Below are 22,221 nucleotides of genomic sequence, written 5' to 3'. Positions count from 1 at the left end.
ATCCAGTGCAGATTGACTACTCACTGTTGTGGGTATATCTGCTGATACCTGAGACTGTCCCACTCCAGATAAAGGGGGGAAATCTAGTGTAGTATTCTCTACTGAGACTTCCATCTCATCTATATCCGTATTCTGATCCCCTGATTGCTCCACTGATTGTTTTCTTTTTGTGGAAGGTTCAACATCCCATATTGATTGTATTCCTTCCTCACCCTCACTTACTACAGCCTCTTGTAAATTACCATCTGTATATTCTATCTCATCGGTAGCAACACCATTACTGTCCACAATATTTTCAGCACTATCACTATGTATGCTAGGAGTCTCCTGTATACAATGCTCAGGTATTTCTCCTCTTTCCTGTGTCCCACTGGTTGCATCTCTCTGCTGGGATCCACTTTCCTGAGGTTTGCAGACATCTGCACTCAATTGTTGTTTAACAATATCTCTCGGGACTGGTGACATTTGTACTTGACCTGCACTTTCTCTCTGCTGCTTTACCACTGCTGTCTGTCCCTTCTTTTACAAGTCTCCTTCCTTAAAGGAAAAACTGGCATCCTGCAACACTGGTCTTTTGTGTAGCAGCTGCTCATCATCTGGGAGGTCTTCAGACTTAGATTCACATGAAGATCTGGGGGTAAATGTATCAAAGTGCGATTTTGCAACTCTAGTGATTTTCTCGGGAGAGTTGAAACTCGCCGATGTATGAAGCTGAGATTTCATGCAAAATCGCCAGAGTTCTGCTTCTGTCAAAATCGCTACTTGCAAAATCGCCAGAGATCAAACTCACCACTGTTTGCCACTGCAGCTATACAGCTCTCAAATGTATGAAGCTGTGAGTTAGCAAACTCAGGAGAGTTTGCTTCAAAACACGCCAGATACAACACGCTGCTTGATAGCAGCATGTTGTACAAACACATCACTGTTACACTGCCCTGGCAGTGTTAAAATGTTAAAGAATAGATAAAAGTTTAAAAAAAAAAAAGCGTGAGGTCCCCCCACTATTCATGCTTAACCCTAGTGCTGCCTGACTAGTGCTGGTCCCGTGAAAATCGGGGAAAATTTTTGCATGGGGTCCCCCCGATTTTCACTTTACCAGCACTAGGCAAACCAACCAGGGTACTATAGCAGGGAGACGTGCAGCAGGGGTCCCCCTGCCATAATGACTAACCAACCCTAGACTGTTCAGTGCTGGGCTGGATTCCCAAGGGAGTGGGGTCCGCTGAAAAAAACGATCGCCCCCCCCCCCAGAAAGAACCAGCCCAGTGCTGATAGCACTAGGGCTCTTCCTAATACCCTGGGCTGTGGGTAGTAAGGTAATACGGCGAAAAAGTATGAAAAAAAATAAACGGACGCCATTTTGCTTTGTGGAACTACAAGTCCCAGCCAGCCAGGTTGCCAAAAACAGTGTGGCCATGCTGGTGCTTGTATAACTACAAGGAGGAAAGCCTAATTATTAATCGTGGGTGGTACTGATTTAACTCCCGGGCTGGCTGTAATTTTCTAAATGTACCCATTTTTTTTCCCAAATAGGGCCCCCAACTTTCCAGGATCCAGAAAAGCCGCAACTAAAGAAACCTGCAGCATAGGTGGTGAAAGTGAGAAGAACAGGTAGGAGAGAGCAGCAGAGTCTATGAAATGTTGTGATTCTAGTGGGACAATCCCAATTTTTGGTGACCGTTCAATGGTGTACACAACAATGTAGGAGGGTGGCGTGGCCACACCCAATGATACATAGCCACGCCCCCAATTTTATCAACACACCCATTAGCAATTTTTTTTACATTTTCAACTATAAGGGGGACCCATGAAGTTGTTGTACCGGGGCCCTGAATTCCTCTTGGAAACCCTGCTGACAGCAACGGCTGCATCTGACAGCGGCGGGGTCCCTACTGACGCATGTGCGATGCGCCCACTCTGTGTCAGCAGCACCGCGGCTGCTGTAATATCTAAAATGGCCAAAATGGAGCTGCTGCGCATATGCAGCTGCAGAAGCTCCTCCTCGGCATGAAGAGAGGTGAGTGGAACAAAAAAATCATCCATGAATAAATATATATAGAAAGCCCTTCATAGCATGTTTATTTCTTGATTAAATATTGAATAAAATTGTAGTACATTTTGTGTGTATATATCTCTATATATATATCTATCTATTTATATATATATATATATATATATATATATATATATATACAAGTTAACCCGTGCATGATACTCATGCATTCTAGTCAAATCAAGCTACTTAAGGTGTTAAAAAGGTTCTTGTCATGCATTTGGGCCTAGCCCAGGCCTCCTCAGGGGAAGAGCGTTACTTCCCGACGCAAGCACCCTTTTTTAACGTGGTTTTGTCCACATGTCACCACCTCATCATTCTTCTCCATCACCTCATCCTTCATCTTTATCGCCACATCTATCCAGATGTCTATCCAGACACAGGGATCTCTCTCAGCGGTCCTGAGTATCACACTCCTCTCACTCTGTCAACCCCGGCAACCACAAATCACTCCCCACTGTCACCCCCGGCAACCACCAACCACTCCCAACTGTCACTTCTCCTTCAAGAAATATATATATTTTTTTTTTAAATCTTTATAAACACTTTTAACAATTAACAAATTTAAATTAACAGATTAAAAACATCTTAGTATACCAAATTTCAGCCCTTTCTGAATTTTTTTTCCCACACACACTAAGAATTTAGTAGGTCAGTGTATAACTCCGCCCAGCAGGTGGCGCTGCAGCTTGGTTTTATTTTTTCCACACACACAGACAGACTAACACACGCCACTAAGCATTTATTTTATATTATATATATATATATATATATATATATATATATATATATAACTGTATACACATATTTTGCAATCTAATTAAAGCTTTAATATAATATACATGGCTACACACACACACACACACACACACACACATATAGACATATATTGTCAAATTTGGTGTTATGTTGTCAATGATTATTTTTTATGTTAGTTTTAATGTGCAGTATCATTGCTAGTTTTAATGTGCATTATAAATAGTATTTTTAAAGTGCGGTATCATTGCTAGTTTTAATGGGCATTATCAATGGTGTTTTTAATGTGCAGTATCATTGCTAGTTTTAGCGTGCGGTATCATTGCTAGTTTTAGTGTACATTATCAATGGAATTTTTAATGCACGATATCATTGCTAGTTTTAATGTGTGGTGTCAATACCCATTTTAATGTGGTGTTTTGAAGATTTTTTTAATGTACAGTATTTTAGCTTGTGGAAGCAATGATTTTTCTTATGCAGACAACCTAGGCGAGCCCTATGGGTAACGCACCCCACCAGTGGAGAGCAGAAGATGGAACCATGTCTCAAAGAGGGAAAATCACAGTGATCCCTGGAAGTAAAATGGGTGTGAGCTCTGGGAACAAGAGAGCAGATCACAGCCCAGTGTTGAAAAAGTTCCCAAAGGAAGGGATGAAGCAGTCCAGTACAACCAGGAAAAAGGTGTACTGGGATGAAGGACTGTGGCAGTGCCTGCAGGATGGGATATGGATGTGTTGCACCACCCCACCACAATGAAGCACATTTTGGATTATTGGGATAAGGAGTGCCCCAAGATAATAATGTGGAAAGGCGCCAGTCTACAGGAGAAATTGGAGAACCCTTTGGATGTGTTCCTAATGTTGAAAGAGGAAGCGAGTGCCTGGAATTTTCGGGATGAATCAGTATGGGATGATTTTACAAATGAAGTTATTTCTAATATGCAGGATCTGGCCAAGGGAAAATCCAGTTACAACAATAATCAGCAGTACAAACAAGACAGAAATGGACTGTTACAGCACAGGGACATGCCTGATGAATCCCTTGCAAATGTATCTGTCCCATTAGCAGATTCTACATATCCACTAGAGACAATGAATAGGGAGGAGCTGATAGTGGAAGTCCAGATCCGGGGTGTACCTTACTTGTACTGCATCACGTGTGTGCTCTTCAGTGCAAATGATGTACAGCTGTATCCAATTGTAACAGCCGAGAAACATAAACTTGCTCAACATATGATCTCAGAAGAAATCATGATTACAAACTGTATGACAGAATTAATGGGAGAGGATAGAAAAATTGTCATGTCAGGGGACACTACCATAGGGCCCTGGGAAAACTACTCCTACACCTTTCCCTATACAGAATTGGCAGACAAGGAGATGTTGACTGAGTGGGTGTCTGGGAGGGCACCAGCACAGCAAGATTCACCAGCCCCACAATCTTTGAAGCATTGCACTCCAGCTCCAAATCTGGGAACCCAGGACCCCATACCAGAGGCCTGCGCTGGACCATCCACTCTGTTTTTTTGCCAGGAGGGCAAGTCTGGGTCCAATGATGATTCACACTACCCCGATGTGCCACAGATGAGGGAAGTAGTGCAACAGTTGGATGTGATAGTGGGGGAGGAGAGATACACCCCAGCATACATACAGGGGCACCCACAAGTGGTTTGGGGGTGGGTAGAGGATTCCCCAGCAGAAAAGAATTAATGGAGCCCTGACATTTGCCTGCCACTGGGCAGTTGTCCCTTGAGTGTTTGGGGGAGGGGGGACTGGATCTTTGGGAGCAAGAACCAGACAAGGAGCCTCAAAGTTTTCCGGCCCCTAGGCAGTTTCATTCGAATATGTGAGGGAAGGGAGCATGGTCTCCAGAAACAGAAGGTATGCCAAAGGACTATTTGCAGTTGGGCATTTAAGTGTGGACAAGGCACCCAAGGGATGTTGTACTACAATTCTTCTACTATCTAAGTGTGCACAGGAATCACCCAGTTTTAATGTTGTCTCATCTTATGACACAGGACAGCATAAAATCCCACTCCAGCTGGGAGGAATGGTATGCCCGCAGCCATGGGACCCTGGTGGGAGATTGAGGAACTGTGTACTGGTGTCTTCCTTACCATCAGACCCAGGTGAAACCACAGCAGGCCAGAGTCTTTGGACTTGGGGGAGAAAAGTTTGCTTGGGGCAAGTGAGCCACTGGGGAACAAGGGCTAAAAAAGTGAGGGAGGTAATGGGACGAAACGAGTGTGATTACCCTGGGCCTGATTCATCAAGGAACGGATCTGACGATTTTTGCAGCTCTTACTCAACTCGCCACTGCGCATGCCCAGAAATGGGAGATAAGAAGAGAAATCCATTATAATCCGGTGCGTAAGCTAAGATGTTTCTTAAGTTTAAGTGAAATCCCATCGTAACTGCACTTACAAAGTTTTCTCACCACTTGAGAAAAAAAGGTTGGGAATGGGCGGAGATCTTAAATAAGTTGAGAAAAGTAGGCATTATTTGTACTGACTTGAGAAGAGTAGGCGTTACCTCCGGCTATGTCGGATAGCTAAGTTGAATTTTATCTTAAATCATTGCTGGAACTTAAGGAAGATCAGGGTCATGTTTATATCCAAAGCAGCTGGCTAAATAGCAACAATAAACTGTTCGAAAAGCATTGTCCGTTTAAAACACTCACAACTAAATATGCACAGCATACATCTTAATACACTTCACATAAAATATTTTTTTGTTTTTTTTTGGAAAATTATTCTATATTTATATCAAACATTAAACATTGTGTACATTTTTACAACCACCATTGTAAAAAATTGCAATGTGAAGTAGTTTATGTGTCAACAGATAGGTGCTGATATTTGGGGATTAGGCTAAACCTGGAGCTGCCAGAACGCCAGAATGAGTCAGATTACTATAGCGCCCTCTGCTGCTTTGTGTCTTGAGTAAAGCTTGCTGTGTTTTCTATGCCTGTAGAATGCATTTTGTTCTGCTACACAGATATGTTCTCTGGAATATGTGGAACAACTATTACACATATTATATTGCATATATATTGTATATCCCAGTTTTATATTTTCTAGTTTTCCGTTCCTCCTGCCTTAATGTATGTCGGAATGGAGCGCTAATTGCATTCCCCATCCATTCCGGCTGCCGGAATGGAGCACTGAGTGCATTCTTCATCCATTCCGGCTTAGAGTACCCTAACCATTCATTCCAGCTGCTGGAATGGGTCTGCCAGTACCTTAGCCATCCATTTCGGCAGCCGGAATGGATTTGGAATGCACTCAGCGCTCTGTTCCAACAGCCGGAATGTATGAAGAATGCACTCAGTGCTCCATTCCGGCAGCCGGAATGTATGAAGAATGCATTCAGTGCTCCATTCTGGCAGCCGGAATGTATGAAGAAAGCACTAAGCGCTCCATTCTGGCAGCCAGAATGTATGAAGAATGCACTAAGCGCTCCATTCCGGCAGCCGAAATGGAAGGCTAAGGTACTGGCAGACCCATTCCAGCAGCCGGACTAAAATTTGTTTTAGCTGTAACATTATACATTGTGTATTTTTAAAATGAACAACCTCTTTTTAATTACAACCACAATTGTAATAAATCACAATGTAAAGTGGCTGATATGTCAACAGTTCGTTGCTAGTGTTTGTAACAAAACATCTTCCAAAACATTAGTAATAATAATTTTAAAAAATAAGTTATGAGAATTAAACGGATGATTTCTGCGAACTTAAACCGTCGTACTCTTACACCAGGGACATTTTGGACATTTACACAAATATGGGAAGGATCCCACAAAGACAAGAGCATTGGTGAGGATTCGAACTCAGGTTTCCACGGTAGTAAAGTGGATTGTCTAACTGCTACGCCAATGTGCAAGTGGTGAAAGCAATATGTGAATGAAATAGAATAGAAGGAAAAGCTGAGAAGCAACTTGTCTCATAACAATTTTTTTTTTCCTTTTTTTAATATTAATTAATGACAATACTTTGAAATATTATAGACAAAAAGCATTGGTAAATGTGCAGTTAAAATTTTGATATGGTAATTCAGTCATGTATTCTAATTATAATAATAGCACTTCAAATTGATTGTCTTTTTTTAGGCACTTTGGATGTTTAGCTTTCAACTGTGAATTCTGTCTATGTCTTTGCAATCAAGTCATTTTGAAGTGCTGCTTCTCTGTTTTGTAGCTGCACACAATTGTTACACAAACGGTAGCAGGAATCAAACTCATGAACCCACTGCTGAAGAGTAGGTCGATTAACTACTACGCTAACGTGCAAGTGAAAATGTGCATCACCATCTCTCATAACAAACAGCTTAACGTGAATAATTTGTATTAATGTAATAATCAAACAATTATATGATTATTATCCAATCGTCAATGACATATTCAAGCCCTCAATGCTTGTTACATGCACAGTTAAAATTTTGGGATAAGGAAATTCCCAACACAAAACATGCATTACTGCCAACATGAATGATGAAGGATAAACACTAAAATATTACACACACACATTCTCTAGTTCTCCATCTCAAAAAAATTGTCATTGGAAATTAATACATTTGAATAAACGTGGATGCGAATATAACAGCTAACAATTCACAATCATAAATATGCACGATAATAGCCACAGTAAACAGCAAAACATATACTAGCGTACTACTCTATAACCGACACCGTGGAGTACATCCACAGTAACATGGGAATATACAAACGAACTCATGACCCTGCTGTTGCCAGATGGAATGGCTAACCACCACACTAACATCCAGATTAAATAGTACATATGGTATATATGCTACACTGAAACAATAGATCATGCAACATATCTGCAATTGCGAAACCTAATTCTTTACACAGAGGGAATACCTGAGTATATTAGCAAACAATGTAATCAAACGAACCACATACACTTACATAATTTTTTAAATCCAATGCAAAAATATGCATGGTGATTTTTTAGGCCAAAACAAACACACTGGCTCTCTAAACGCACATGTGTTTGCTGTCATCTGAGCAGTATCAGCGCATGCACCTGCAGATTATTCATTAATTATGCTTCCCTTTAAAATCGCATTTCCTGCAATGTTTGTGGGTTGGTAGTTCTGTGGTTAGTAAGTAGGTAAGACAAACGGAAAAAGTGCTGTTTAGAGGTATTTGGAGCAGTATCTTTCACAAATCAAAGTATGTTTCTATGGCTTGAATATTGTTTTTTTTTTTTTTTTTTATTCACATTTTTCTTTTCTCTCTTTATTACCTGCTCCCCCTAACAGATTATCTGATACAAACTTTAAGGAAATTTTTTGGATTTGCACAAGGTGTCTTTTGTGTTTTGTAGCGTGGTTGTCACATGCCGCTCTCCCACGGCTGCTGCCCTGTAACCGGCGCACCTAACCGTTTCCAGATTCCCACTCTTATGTTTGTTGGGATTTTCTTTCTGTCTATTTCTGGTGAGGTGGTCTCTGATGTGGTGTCTTTGCTCATTCATTATGGCTTGAGTATTGACACAACATTTTTTTTAATTTATATTTTATAAATTACTGTCTGTACTTGCAAAAACCAAGATAGAAGATGTACTGTGATTCTGTTGTAAGTATAAGTTTCTTGTTTGGAGTCTAATGTTTGTGTTTGTTTGTAAAGTTAGGCTTTTGTCACACATACAGGCGATCCTGGATGAGAGTCTGGTTCTCGAGGCGGCTAATCCTCCACAACGAGCAAACCAGCAACTGGTACAACATCGCCGTCCTAGGGAGTGTGTTTTCAGGCCACGTCGCTATCGGCTTACTCCTCATGTCATCTTGGACACCCTGCGCACAGTGCACAGTGACCTTGAGCCAAAGAGCAACATCCCGACAGCAGTACTGCCTTTGACCAAACTGTTGGCGGTACTGCACTTCTGTGCGTCTGGGTCTTTCCAGACCACAGTGGTGGTCGCGGCAGGTATGTCCCAGGCCACCTTCAGTCGTGTGCTGAAGGTTGTACTCAGGGCTTTCCTGTCCCTGCTCTCCCAGTTTAACATCTGCCACTCGATGAGGAGTCCCTTGTGTGGATTAAGCAGCAGTTTGCCACCATAGCTGGCTTTCCGCACGTCATAGGGGCAGTAGATGGAACGCATGTGGCCTTGGTGCCATCGAGTGGGGATGCTTCTGTGTATTTGAACCGGAAGCTTTCCACTCAATAAATGTATAGGCTATATGTGACCCGTCTCTCCAGATTCGAAACCTGGTTGCCAAATGAGGGGGTGGAGTACCCATGACTCCTTCGTGTTTAGGCAATCGGGGATGTGGCACAGATTGCCACAGAGGCAAGGGGGTGCAAGGCCACATGGAGATGCGTGGCTTTTTGGTAATTAGAATAATGTGTTTTCTCAATTTATTTCTATGCTTGTTTTTACAATCATCAACTTCAAAGTTACTGTACTCTGAATGGGATCTCTGTCCTCAGATGTTATGTTTACACATTGTGTCATATAGTGCATGTGTCCGTTCTTTATAGTTGTTACAAAACTGTGGATGTTTAAAAATGTCCACGTTTCTAAATACTCCTGGTAATGTAGCCAGCGTTCATAAACAGATATAACATCTAAGGTTCCATGATGTCTTGAAAGTGTTAGTAAACTCTGCAAGGCCACATGAATAAGTAAAGTTGTTTTGAAATGTGTATTTTCACAATGGTACATTATATTTGTTTTGCTTAAATTGTTAAAGAGGTGGTTAGTTTATAAGTATTCACTACATGTAAGATAAATATTGGTCATGGCATCCCTCCGAAAGTACGTAGAAGACACATTGTAAAAACCTTCAGCCTCCTATGGTTTGTGTTTTCCAAAATGTGATTAGTTTACAAAGTATTGTTTATGTAAGGTAATATTCCTCACTTAGCTGTCAATTTGCCTTTGCTATAATGTACTAGACATATTTTTGAATGGTAGCATTTTGAGGGTGGTCATTTGTTTTTGTCAGTGTATTAATGTTTGTTTCTTATGTCTTTCCTCTCATCCTACATAGGAGACAACACTTATCCCTTATGCCCTTGGCTTCTCACTCCGATGTTGAGCCCACACACAGAGCATGAGGTTGCATATAACTCGGGTCATACAGCCACCAGATCGGTCATTGAAAGGACATTTGGCCTCTTAAAGGCCCGCTTTAGATGCCTTGACCAGTCTGGTGGTGCACTGATGTTTGGGCCGAGTAAAGTATGTGACATGATAGCTCTGTGTTTGGTGTTTCACAATATTGCCTTCCGGAGAGGGGCTCCAGGGGTGGTGGACAAGGTTGCTGGGATGGAGGAGGTGGGGGAGCCTGAAGCCACACCGCGGAAATCAGATCAGGGGGCCAACTTCAGGCAGTATATCATTGATACATATTTTTGAGGTAAATCAAATTTAAAGGTCAAATGTCAAATACACCAATGCTATATGATTTAAGAATGAGCAAACTAAAAATATACGCAAAATTACAATCGAAATAAAGAAATGGCTTGCAATGCATACATGTGGTGTTGTCCTAATGAAATTGTTTCCATTTGCCATGCTTGAAAAATCTATGACAACCTTTAAGTGTACTTGAAAATGCTTTAGGAATTCTCCTTAAATTTGTGTAATTTTTTGGACAATCACTTGTCCTCCACCCCCCAAAATGTTTTGTTCTCAAACTGGATAAAGTACAAACATCAATGTTCTTAAGTGTCAAAATTAAGCTTTAGCTTTCAACTGGCCTAACATGACCCATATGTTGTTTGAATAATATCATTGATTAAATGGCATAATGGTTTGGTAAGGCAATGACAATTACCTTTCAAATAGTATTGCCTAACATTGTTCATTAAAAACGAGGATAACAGTGTTCATCAAGGAATCTAAAGTATATAATCTAATTTGTAGGCATTAGCATGAAGAAAATGCCACATTTGTATGACAAGTAATGTCTTTCCCTTGTAACCACAGGCTGTTTCACCCACATGCCACAACATGTAGGTGCTGGCAGGGCTAAGGGCCCACAACACTTACGTTTGGAGTTGCCGGAGGTGCACATGGTGTAGTAGCCAGTTGAAGAATCTAAGTATCTATAGTGTTCTGATAAATAACATTTCATATTATTGTAAAGTGTGGGTGTTGCATGCAATATGTAATAAACCTATGGAATTGTGTTGGAGATTTGGGTGTCTGCCTAGGCAACGTTAGCCAATCCACGTTTTTTGGGTACTTACAATATAAAACCTACACAAGCCACTATTACAGAGAGTACTGGGTTGAGCCTTACAAGACAATTTGCATGTTAGGTAACAGTGGCCACCTTCATGTGCACCATGACAGAAACTAAGTACATGCAGTAAAGCTGGCTGTGAGCTAATATTAGTGTAGTATTTTTTTCCCTTTACTTTCAACAGGCAAAGATGACATGCATTTGATAGATCTGATTTTCGTGTCTTATTACATGTTAAAATATGTATCCAATGCTACAACCCTGCCTATGTGTTTCTTCACTTGGGCTGATTGCTTGGTCATCATCCAAGGAACTTTGATCAAAGACCACTGTCTTACTTGCTATGTATTGTGCTGCAAATATTTATTTAATGTCTGTTAATAATAAATATGACCCTGTAATAGTGTCAGCAATCAGTCACAAAGAATTATCTGCTGCTTAGTACACTGCTGTTCTTCCTCTTGTCATACACAACAATCACTTCATAGTCCTTTGGGGCCCATTTAGGTACATGTATACTTGGAATATCTATTGCAGCCATCCTTGCTTATTTTGACCTTAGCCACATACAGCCCTTCCCCTTAACTCACACTCTCTATTTTGTGGTTTTGAGCTTTCTAAGATTAGGTATATTTGTATGTTTAGTATGTATGCTCTCTTTTCTTGGTCCACGTGTTAGGATTTTGTATTGTGCAAGTTCAACATGGTATGTGAACTTAATCCTAGATTTTTTTTTAATAACCTCTGTAAATGTTGTCAAAGTAGGGTGCTTTAATGTTAGATTTGTTGCCAACAACACTTCCTAGGTTTGGACATGTTCAAATCACAAAGCCAAAAATGCTTGAAATCGTGGCCACAGACAAATTCAAAACGCAAAGTCCACACAATCAAGCCCACTGCCTTGGTGTCATACGCAATTTCAGCATCTGTTGAAGTCCTTATCAACATTACCTTTAAATCCGGTTATGTCCAGCAGTTAAACAATGACACTATCCACCCTTTTCAGTTTTTACCGGCTTCCTAAGCTATTTTTGAACTGCTACACATAAACTATAATGTTTTTTGTCCAGTCATGCATTGTTCCATTCCAGCCGCAAACATATACACACTACTAAGCATACTAAATTATGGCTGAAGACACAGATTGTGATTTTGCATACAACTGTTACATATGTAACTTTTTTTTCCAGATACATTTTTGGGGACAAGCAATATTGATCTAAACTCTAATGTTCATATTGGATCTGGGTGTTCGAATTTAACATTGATTTGCAATAGCATTCACATTGCGAATGGGCCCTGGAAAGAAACAAACATTAGACTTAAGCCAGAATCAGGATTGGAATATCTGCAAGTAGGATCTGTAAGTGTGTGTGTAATTAATAGGTTGGGAACTTTTTGCAATAGTAAGACCAATGCCTGCTTCCACATGTGTCTAAATGTAAGGTGTCACAAGTACTTGCAAAGTGTTACACATAATAGCACTATGAGGCCACAATTTCATTCTACTCACACAGCAGAGTGGCCATACTCCAGAATGACAATCAAGCAGTAAGTAATGACCACTGGCACACAAACTCTAGGGAGATGTCAAACTCCACCCCCAACATTTTGGTATCCACCCAGGTGCATTTATAATTATCTTCATTCACTATGAAAAGTTTTGTGTGTCTAAGTATTTACTAGATGAGGAATATGCAATGACTGCAGGGCCATCCTGTTACCTACAGGGACTGTGTTATAAAGGAAATAAAAGCACTACCAATCGGTTTAATGTTAACTGGGCACAAACATGTCTCAAAGTGATGGAGATCAAAATAAGGAAAAGTGAAAAAGTGTAAACAAATATGCCAAAGAAAATCACATTGTCCACCCAAAGCACTCAACCCACATTTGTAGCGTTAGACTTGTACAAGCCCTAACCCTACTCCAAATCTACCACCCATTCCATAATGATTTTGCAAATAGATTTTAATACAAGTTAACTCATGGCCCAAACTGACCCTTTACCATTTAAGATGTACTTTTTATCCCCATGTCTTCCTAGAGTGTCTGACCTAGCACACGTTAACACTAGGAATTCAGTATGTCTGTTTATATCCCCATTACATGTCTGTACTCAGCACCATACTGTGGTGTAACATTATCTAATACACTGTAGGTGACGTATTCATGTTAGTCTGAGGCTTCTTATTGTTCACTTATGGCAAATGGGTGTTTGTGTATTCTCGATCTGTAGAAACATACCTCAATCATTCTATTTTCTGGTTTTGCGATTTTGGCTTAGCAATACCTATCTTTGTTTACATAAACAACAGGAGATCTAGCTATGGCTAATGACCCGTCCTCTGTTAAAATCTAGTCAGGCAAGTGTTCTGTTTTAAACACAATGGAGTGAATAAGCAACATTACATAATGCTTGAAACATTTATATAGATTGAGTATATTTAGCCGTGCTATTAACATTACTAATTAGTTACACATTACAGGCTAGCCAAGTTTTTTTCGAATATTGTGCTTTGAGATACATCATTAGGCAATCTAGATAATGTTTCGTAGTGTATTTACAAGCACAACAGGGTATCTTTCTGTGTCTGATGTAATCATCTTAATTATGAAATGTGTATTGTATTCCTATGCCTTAATATCCTGAGACACAGCAGACAGTCCACACACCCCTACAGCCTGAGGCTCTTCTCAGAAATATCTAGCTGCTGTAGGAGGTAATGGTTTCGACCAGCTGACGGAGGATGGAGATTGGAAGGAGGACTGCGATGACCCTTGTTCCTATTCCTTTCGCTAAAGTTACCCCATGTCTGGTGATTCAGTGTGCTTGCCAAAAGCATGGCGACAGTGAAGGCGGAACAGTGGCTGCTAGCAGGCACTGGGGCTTCACACTACCAGGAAAGCGTAAGCCTTTAGTTGGATTTTGAAAGATGCCCATAATAGGACTAGCATTGTATTGTAGGCACGACTCTCATGTCCATTGTGCATACCTGGAATTGATATTTCTGAACCATATGTTGTTTTTGTTCATGTTGTTGGTGTTACATTAAATAAAGCTACCTTTGGTAAAGTCAGATATCTGCCATGGTGGAAGTATTTCCACACGTACCGGGGAACACTGTAGGGTGTTCAGCCTGTGGTAGACACCATTCCTCACACAAACCATGATACAGTGCAAGTGTTGCAAATTGTGTCTCTATTTAGAAGCTAAGTTACAGTATGACAGTTCAACCACAATCCACTAAATGTCTCAGGTCATCACAACACACAATTTACAATTCAAGCACACTACAAGACCAACTCTTTAGTGCCTAATGGATTATTTATCAAAGTTCAGTGGTGGACTCAAAATGGTGACTGATGTACAACAGTGTTTGCTGCCTCAAGAGTCGCGCATGATCACTCTTAGGGGGCTCCACATCATGGGCAGACACCCCCACTTCAGGACTGAAAAGAGCCCCCTCCTCTGGCCCCTGGTCTGCCTCCGCCTCACATTCTGTATATAGAGAAAAAGAAAACAACATCAAAAATGACCTTCCAAACTAAGCAACCTAAAAAAAACACATTGGCCAAATATTAATTCTGCCCAAGTGTGATGCATCCATTTTGACGAGGATGACTAAAGGGAATTTAGCCAGAAACATGCCTTGGTATTCCAAACTAGCAACCATGTTTATTAAGTATATGTGGTTTTGACATTAGGAAAGAGCCATATTTATGCTTTGAATTAGATTGGAACAACAAGGAACAAAGGTTGCATTAAGGCACATACTGATAGAGGTGGCACATGTTCCTAAACACAACATAAACATTAACAGACATAAATATGTAATATTCCTCATGTACCTGGTGGAGATAGCAGCCGTTTTAGGGGTGGGCTACAGCCTGTATCAATGCGGCCCACCCCATCAAGAGACTCCTCAGAAATGCCCACACTTGCACGCTCCTCTAGGGGTGTTAGCCCGAGATTTTCCGGGGGCCCCCCATCGGTTTGCTGAGCATGCCTCCTTCCAGCAGCGATTTTTTTTTTTTCAAACATGGTTTATAGTCTGCCCAGCTGTCGCAATTTGAAATAAAAATTTACCTTTAAATGGTTTGATAGTATTAAAGTTATTTTATCGCTTACCAATAAAACATTGTCCAATGCGATTGTTGTGGTTCCAAAGCACAAAGATATTTAATTGCAAAATATAGCAGGATTTACAGCAGGCCATTTTTACTCATTAAAGATGTTACAATAGAGCAGGAAATTACAGAAATACCGAATACATTACATTATCCTTAAAGTGCTTCACCCAGTCATGGTCACATGTAGTCAGGATCAGAGAGAGGCAGAACAATGGGCAGCATGCTTATATGTAGCTTCAGTATAGAAAAAAGCACTGATGATGTCACTATGTATATAGATAACACTTAGTGAGGTCTTCAGTGGTCCAGGGTTAATAATATTCCAGTTACCTGCTTGTCAACGGTCAGTTCATTTGATCCTTTCAAAGGGTGAGGGGCAATTTCCCCCAACTATTGTCCACATGTATTCACTCTGAATAACCAGTTCAAACTGACCCACACATAAAGTACTTTTGAGTATTAATCTCATATTGCTTGTATCTTGCGAACACTACTCTGTCCACACCGGGTTATTGCTGGTGAAATAAGCTTTAATATGAGACCAAACTCTTTACCTTTTAAAACACCTGAGCCATAAATACCTTTACTATAGTATTATCTATGCATAAATAAACTAATATTTACTAATACATTTTACTAATAAATAAATGTGGATTGCACCCTTAATAAATGTGTATTATTTACAAGTGTAAGTGCGAATGTAAATGTGTGTGTTATGAACCCATGTGATTGCATCATAACACGTGGCGTATTAATCGCAATCGCACAGTAAAACAATATTAATCAATTCGGTTTATTTCATTCAATTATTTGACTTAGACAATAGTCAAAAACATGGCACATAATAGTGTCCATTTACTATTTACACACAAATTCACACTACAACCACACTGTTAAATGTGTGTGGCTTTTCAATGGTGGATAATGGACCAAACATGACCTTTAAATTTGTATAAGTAAACTTGGAGCCAACCATGGCCATTTGCTAGTCTCAAAAAGGTCTTGACAGACAGAGGACTTACACAGACACAATAGGTGTCAAGCTCACAGTCGTCAGACTTGTACTATGTTTTGAGGCATCAAAATGAAATTGTGGTTTAGAACAAGCATTTTCATTGTACCATTTCTGAACTTCATGGGTGAGACGGCGACATGGAGCTATTGCATTCATTTGATTGGTAATATCTTCCCATATTCTGTAATTCTCATATGCTGATGCCCGTCTGTGGCTTGAATGTAGTTGCTCCACTACTTGCTCCACTAGAACATGTCATTTCCTGTCAGAAAAATTTGGTCGGCACCTGATTCTTTCCACCGTCTCGGTGGACGAGCTGGGCCCAGCGTCAGACATTGTTATCTAGAATAGAAATCGAGTGACAAATCAAGCGGTCATGTTAAACTTTGCTAATTTGAAAACCCCACCCCGTTAATCGACTTTATTGCATGTTTAAACTAAACAATGCATTTCTCAGACTCCTACATAGTTTGCAAGTACATGCACCTTAATATATAAATGCTTCTGCTTCCTAAATATACACCTGTAACTTATAAAACTGGTAAAAAGGGGTTTATGTAAAGTCACAGAATCATCACTTGCAAAACACTTCCACTACTCAGTTATGAGTTTATTACATTGTTATTCCCCTGATAAGTTTTGAAAGCAAATACTTTTAAAAATGGTCAATGGCAACGCCAGAAAAGAGGAAAGGAGGGCATAACAAAAACAGCAGCAGTTATAAAGTCCACACAATAAAGTTTTGAAAATTTATAGATCAAGGTGTCTGTAATTTACATTATCCGCAGACACTTCCCAAACAAGTGTAATGGGCCTCAACCCCCTTCTGAGGCCCAGATAAATGAAGGTCAATTGGTCAGTTTCCATTCTTAACACTAAGTAATCAGCAGTGTTTGAAGCACAGAGAAATCACCAATTTTGAAGTCAGATTCCTGAGCAGAGCAAAGACATGGGGGTAAATGTATGAACATGCGGGTTCTTAAACACCCGCGTGTTCAGCGTGTTCGGCGATTAAATTTCAAGCGGCGCCGCTTGAAATTTAATCGCCGAACACGCTGAACACGCGGGTGTTGAAGAACCCGCATGTTCATACATTTACCCCATGGTATCAATTTGCTTATAAATCTAAGGAGAGGGCAAAAGAGAGGCATAAGGATGATTGAGAGTGTAGACAATTTTGTACATACATGCTTTTTGGACAACAAAGATAGTGGCTATATACATTTCAATTAATTAGATCAACAATGCTATAGTCTGCTTACTCTTGGGTTTTGATTTTGAAACCCATTAACAGAGTGTTGCTATAAATGTGACCCTTTGCCTGTGCATATAGAGCCAAAGCACAGTATTTGAAAGTTGCAAGCACAGTAACATTACGTTATGCCTAACACGTTTGGTTCTGATTCTGATGCAAATGTGGTATCTATTGAAAAATATCACATCAAATAGTACTTACTGTAATAATGTTTTAGAATCCATACCAAAAAATAGCATAAACTCTCTGCTAGCATCCAGTTCCGGCCACCCAAAAATTGGTCGTGGGTGGCGGGTACCATTTTTAGGGGGTATACCTTGGACGTCTGCACTTGGTTTGTGTACTTTGTTGATTGTTGCTGCCGTTATGGGTGCTCCGGGCGTTCCGATTCCCAGGGATGTGGTTCTCGATTTCGTTGTGTTTGCCGCCACGGCAACCTTGGGTGTCTCCACTACAGACACCCAAGGTTGCGCCATGGCAAACACGACAAAACCCAAAATTTGGTAATGAGCAGGAGTGAAGGAAGAGCACAGGTGTGTTTAAATGCAGGTTTTTTTTGCTAGGCCAGGTGTACATGAGTCATCCTCATTACAAAGCATGGAGTACACGTCTCATCGCTCCGTTCTCCATCTTTTTGGATTGACAGGCAGCCATTTTACACACAGGTGTAGGAAAGATCCATGTGCGATGTGAGCTCGCCCATACGTGCTCACAGAACCAATCAGAGCACAGAGTATTGCAGAGAAGGTATTGGAGATTAAAAATGAGGTCTGCCATGTTCGCCAGAAGGTAGTTGCGGGTGCTTACAGAGGGCATGGACAGCATGCCCTTGGGAAGGTACATTATTATCGAGATGAATTTGCGGACCTATCTAAGGGTCCGCAGATATCTCTGTGTGTGATTCAATAGGCGGCGGACGGTTATCCAACTACAACGTCGCTGGAGCGACCTTCGCCAGCGTCAACCGCAGCTCTTGAATGAGCTCAGGGAGGAGATTAGGAGATGTGAGTTCTCTATTATACGTATAAATTTGTGCTTAAGCATACTTGGTTTAAATTTCCAAAAACTTTAACCAAAATCACATGACATGGCCTACCACTACATATCAATCTACCTCTACACTAGAAAGGTAACTCCACCTCCAATGCAACATGCTTTTACTCCTGTCTCATAATTTTTGTGGCTGAACATTGACTTTCCTTAATGATTGAGGGACAAACTCCAGAACATTAAGGCAGGCTTTGCATTCCAACTCTTGACCCCACTGTTGTGATACAGAAGTGCTACCCACTAAGGCCACTTGTTGATCATAACTTAAAAACATTTTTAATATTACAGTGGCAGATGTGTTTTAGTTATTGCAAAAAGAATTGAACATCATCTGTGAAAACAATGTCCACACTCACAGTTGCCCTTAGATGATTTTCACATATTCGCAGGCTGTCAGTCATTCATTATCTGGCTATTTGAATTCTGATTGGGCCACAAAAATAGGACTAATTCCAAATTACAGATTTAAAGATCTGTAATTACAGCCCTAAAGTAACATGTCTGGCTGTTCTGTTTATATTCATCATGCTCCTATTTACATTAACTCTCATTAGGATGAAACACAGCTGACTATAAATTTATCAATATGTGCTAAAATCTTAATGCACAATGATTAATGATGATTAAATATTTGACCTACTCAGGTGATACTCTCATGATGCTACACGCTATGAGTCTTTAGTATTTATCTTCTTTTTATAATGTTAATACCAATGTACCAATGGCTCATCTCCAAACACACTTTTATCCTCAAAGTAACATTTAAGGAAGTCCCTGGAATCCATCCCATGCAGATGATAGAACTTGAGAGGTCTGGGATCCATTCTCTTGTCTTCTGTCACACAGCATGAGCCTGTCAACCAGTTTTCCTAAATGTCCCTGGATGTATTTTGTATCAAAATGGTGATGGAACACAAATAGAACAGGCAATGTAAAACAGATGTCTCTTCCCATAAGGCAAAGGGAGAACATGTATAATTTATTTTATAGTCATGGATTCCACCATATGAGTATTATCCCATCCTGGGACTTGTGTTTGTTTGTTATGGCTGATGGCAAGTGTCATAAATTTGTAGAACAGGTCACAGAGGTCTTCACCTATAGCAGCCACCTTTCCCGTAGAGCTGAACATGCTCGCAGGTACTCGGATGCCCCAGGTCTTAAGCTCAAAGTAGTACAAGTTTATAACCCTACCGCAGCGCAGGCGTGGGCCAGGTGGAAGAATAGCAAAGTCCAAACGAGCCGAGGTCAAGGGGTACAGCGGGCAGAGGTAGTGTAGTCCAGGCAAAAGGTCAGGGCTGGCGGCAAACAACGAATCCAGGTAACAGGCAGAGATCAAGGTCACAGGCAATACAGCAGAGTCCAGTACACGGTCCAAGGTCATACACAGCAAGATCAATCCAAAGGCAGAGAAGGGGAACAGAGCAGGGAGCAGGTAAGTATGCACAGAGCAGGAACTATAACCGGCAGTGAGGCCCAGTCCTGACTGCCTTAAATACTATGATGGACAAATTAGAAAGGAGGAGGACAGGGCTGACAATCAGCCTCAGGAGGCTGCTAATTAATTACAAGCTGGGAACTAGCATAGGTAATATCACAAACAAGGAACATGTATAAATGACAAATAGAATCATGTGAGAGCTCCCCCTGGAGTTGGAGTATGTCCCTACACCCCCTCCCCCCCCAATTCAAACATCCCAACTAATTACAAAGCACTACCCATCCAGTACCGTGTCCCACCCATTACTTAGCCTTATGGAATTCATGTTAAGTAATCAATAACCAGAATAAATTACCTAATATACGACCTTTAACCCCTATTCACACACCCCCCTCCCCTTCCCTCTCCCCTCACGCTCCCCATTGGAGGAAACATGGACACACATGTATAAGAAGACTCACTTGCACATAAAAGGAACATCCCTGACGAAGTCCGCCCGGACGAAACGCGTTGGACCTGAACACTTCACGAGAAATTTGCCCACAATCTGGAAAGCGTTTACAAAGCACTAAGCTCAGCGAAAACCGGCACACCTTACAGCAAACAAGATAAAGCACGAACAGAGGACTCAGCTCTGCAGTGGAACACACAGGCGCCTGTGCATTCCAAACCTACAAACCGGAAGTAAAGACACAGGAAGAGAGTCGCAGAACCGCAGCCACCCCGACTGTCCGTCTTACGCTACTTCTCTACACATACTACATCATCCACCCACCGACAAACTACAAGATATCAAGGTAATTACAATAACTGCTCTTTTTAGAGCATCAAGCAAAGAACGCTATTTCTGAAGAGAAAAAAAGATCCACCCGCTTAAAAAGCACACACACCACATCTATTCCTTTATAACTCACCTCAGGTATCCACGTATATCTCCTTAAGAGACACCACTCCCTCCCCAACTACCTTATTTAACGGTAACAGACGCTACACATTATCCCTATAAAGGGAACCATACAAATTTATACTCTAAGGAGATCAAGCTTGCTTATTCACCCCACAGCCACACACACCAATATATATATTTTTAAGGAAAGCATGCATAGTCACAATTAGCAGACTTTCTGCAAAACTTCTACTACAAGCTTGAGACAGGGCAAATTAATCCCCTTGCCCACCCAAGCCCAACCACCACTAGTTTCCCACAGTATACACGGCACTAGAGCTATAAACAAGGCAAAAGAGCTACGGACCAAAACTGACAAAGGAGCTATAAACAATTCCCGGCCGCAATCGTGTATACTGCCTCGCCTGTTCTTTCTCTCGCTCTCCCCCTCTCTCTCTTTCTTTCTCCCTCCCCTTCCCCTATTTTTTTTCCTCACAGGTCGCGCCACGGAAACAACAAGGAAACAACCAACAAAAACCGGAACTGGAACATCCGGACCATCCGTCAAGGCAGCACCCACCCTCACAACAACAACGAAAAAACAAAGCGCAGACGTCCTAGGTAAGCCCTCCCAAAAGGGTCTCTACCACCCATCTCACTTATCTCAGGAGAACTTGCCTGTTTTTAGTCATCAGACCTTCTCTATAAGACTCTGAAAAATCTGTTTAGGATCACATCTATTTTCCCAAGTGACACAATAACTTCACTGCTAAAGACACAAAGATACTTCTGTCCCAAAAAAATGCCACTTAACTCCTATGTGGGATTTATGCTGCTTAACTCTGGGTTTCAACAGTGAGGCCTCTGTGCACTTAGCTACGGGCTCAGTTAGCAGCTCAGTGCTTTCCTTTGCATTTCTATCCATGTAACCTGATTGTCTTAACCACCTACTACTGCTGATAGTGATTTGCAAGCGCCTGCCGACTTTTACCAAGTTCAGTCCTATATAAACAGCATCCTGGAGACAAGCAATTGCCAGTATATTGCTCCAGCTTCTCTTTCTTTTGAACTCCTGAAATCTTACTTTTTGGACTGTATCACTGTGAATACGCTCTTTGACTGTGGTTTATAAACCAGCCCTTTATTGCATTTCAAGGTTGTTTAAAGCATAGATTTTAGTGTAGTGTTACTTGTATACATGAGAACCTGTGTCGATGGGTTGCAAGCTTAAATGTTTTGATCAAAATACAAATTAATACCTCATACTTTTTTCTTACTAGATACATACAGAGTGAGTCAGGAACCAAATATAAGTATATCTTTCAACCATTTTATGGTGGTGCAATACCTTATAGAATTATATATGCTTCATAATATTTTTACCCACAATTGGTCAGACCATATTGAATTTAT

Source organism: Mixophyes fleayi, chromosome 11, assembly GCF_038048845.1.
Source record: "Mixophyes fleayi isolate aMixFle1 chromosome 11, aMixFle1.hap1, whole genome shotgun sequence".
In the NCBI taxonomy this organism is placed as follows: domain Eukaryota; kingdom Metazoa; phylum Chordata; class Amphibia; order Anura; family Limnodynastidae; genus Mixophyes; species Mixophyes fleayi.
This window is presented reverse-complemented; position numbering follows the sequence as displayed.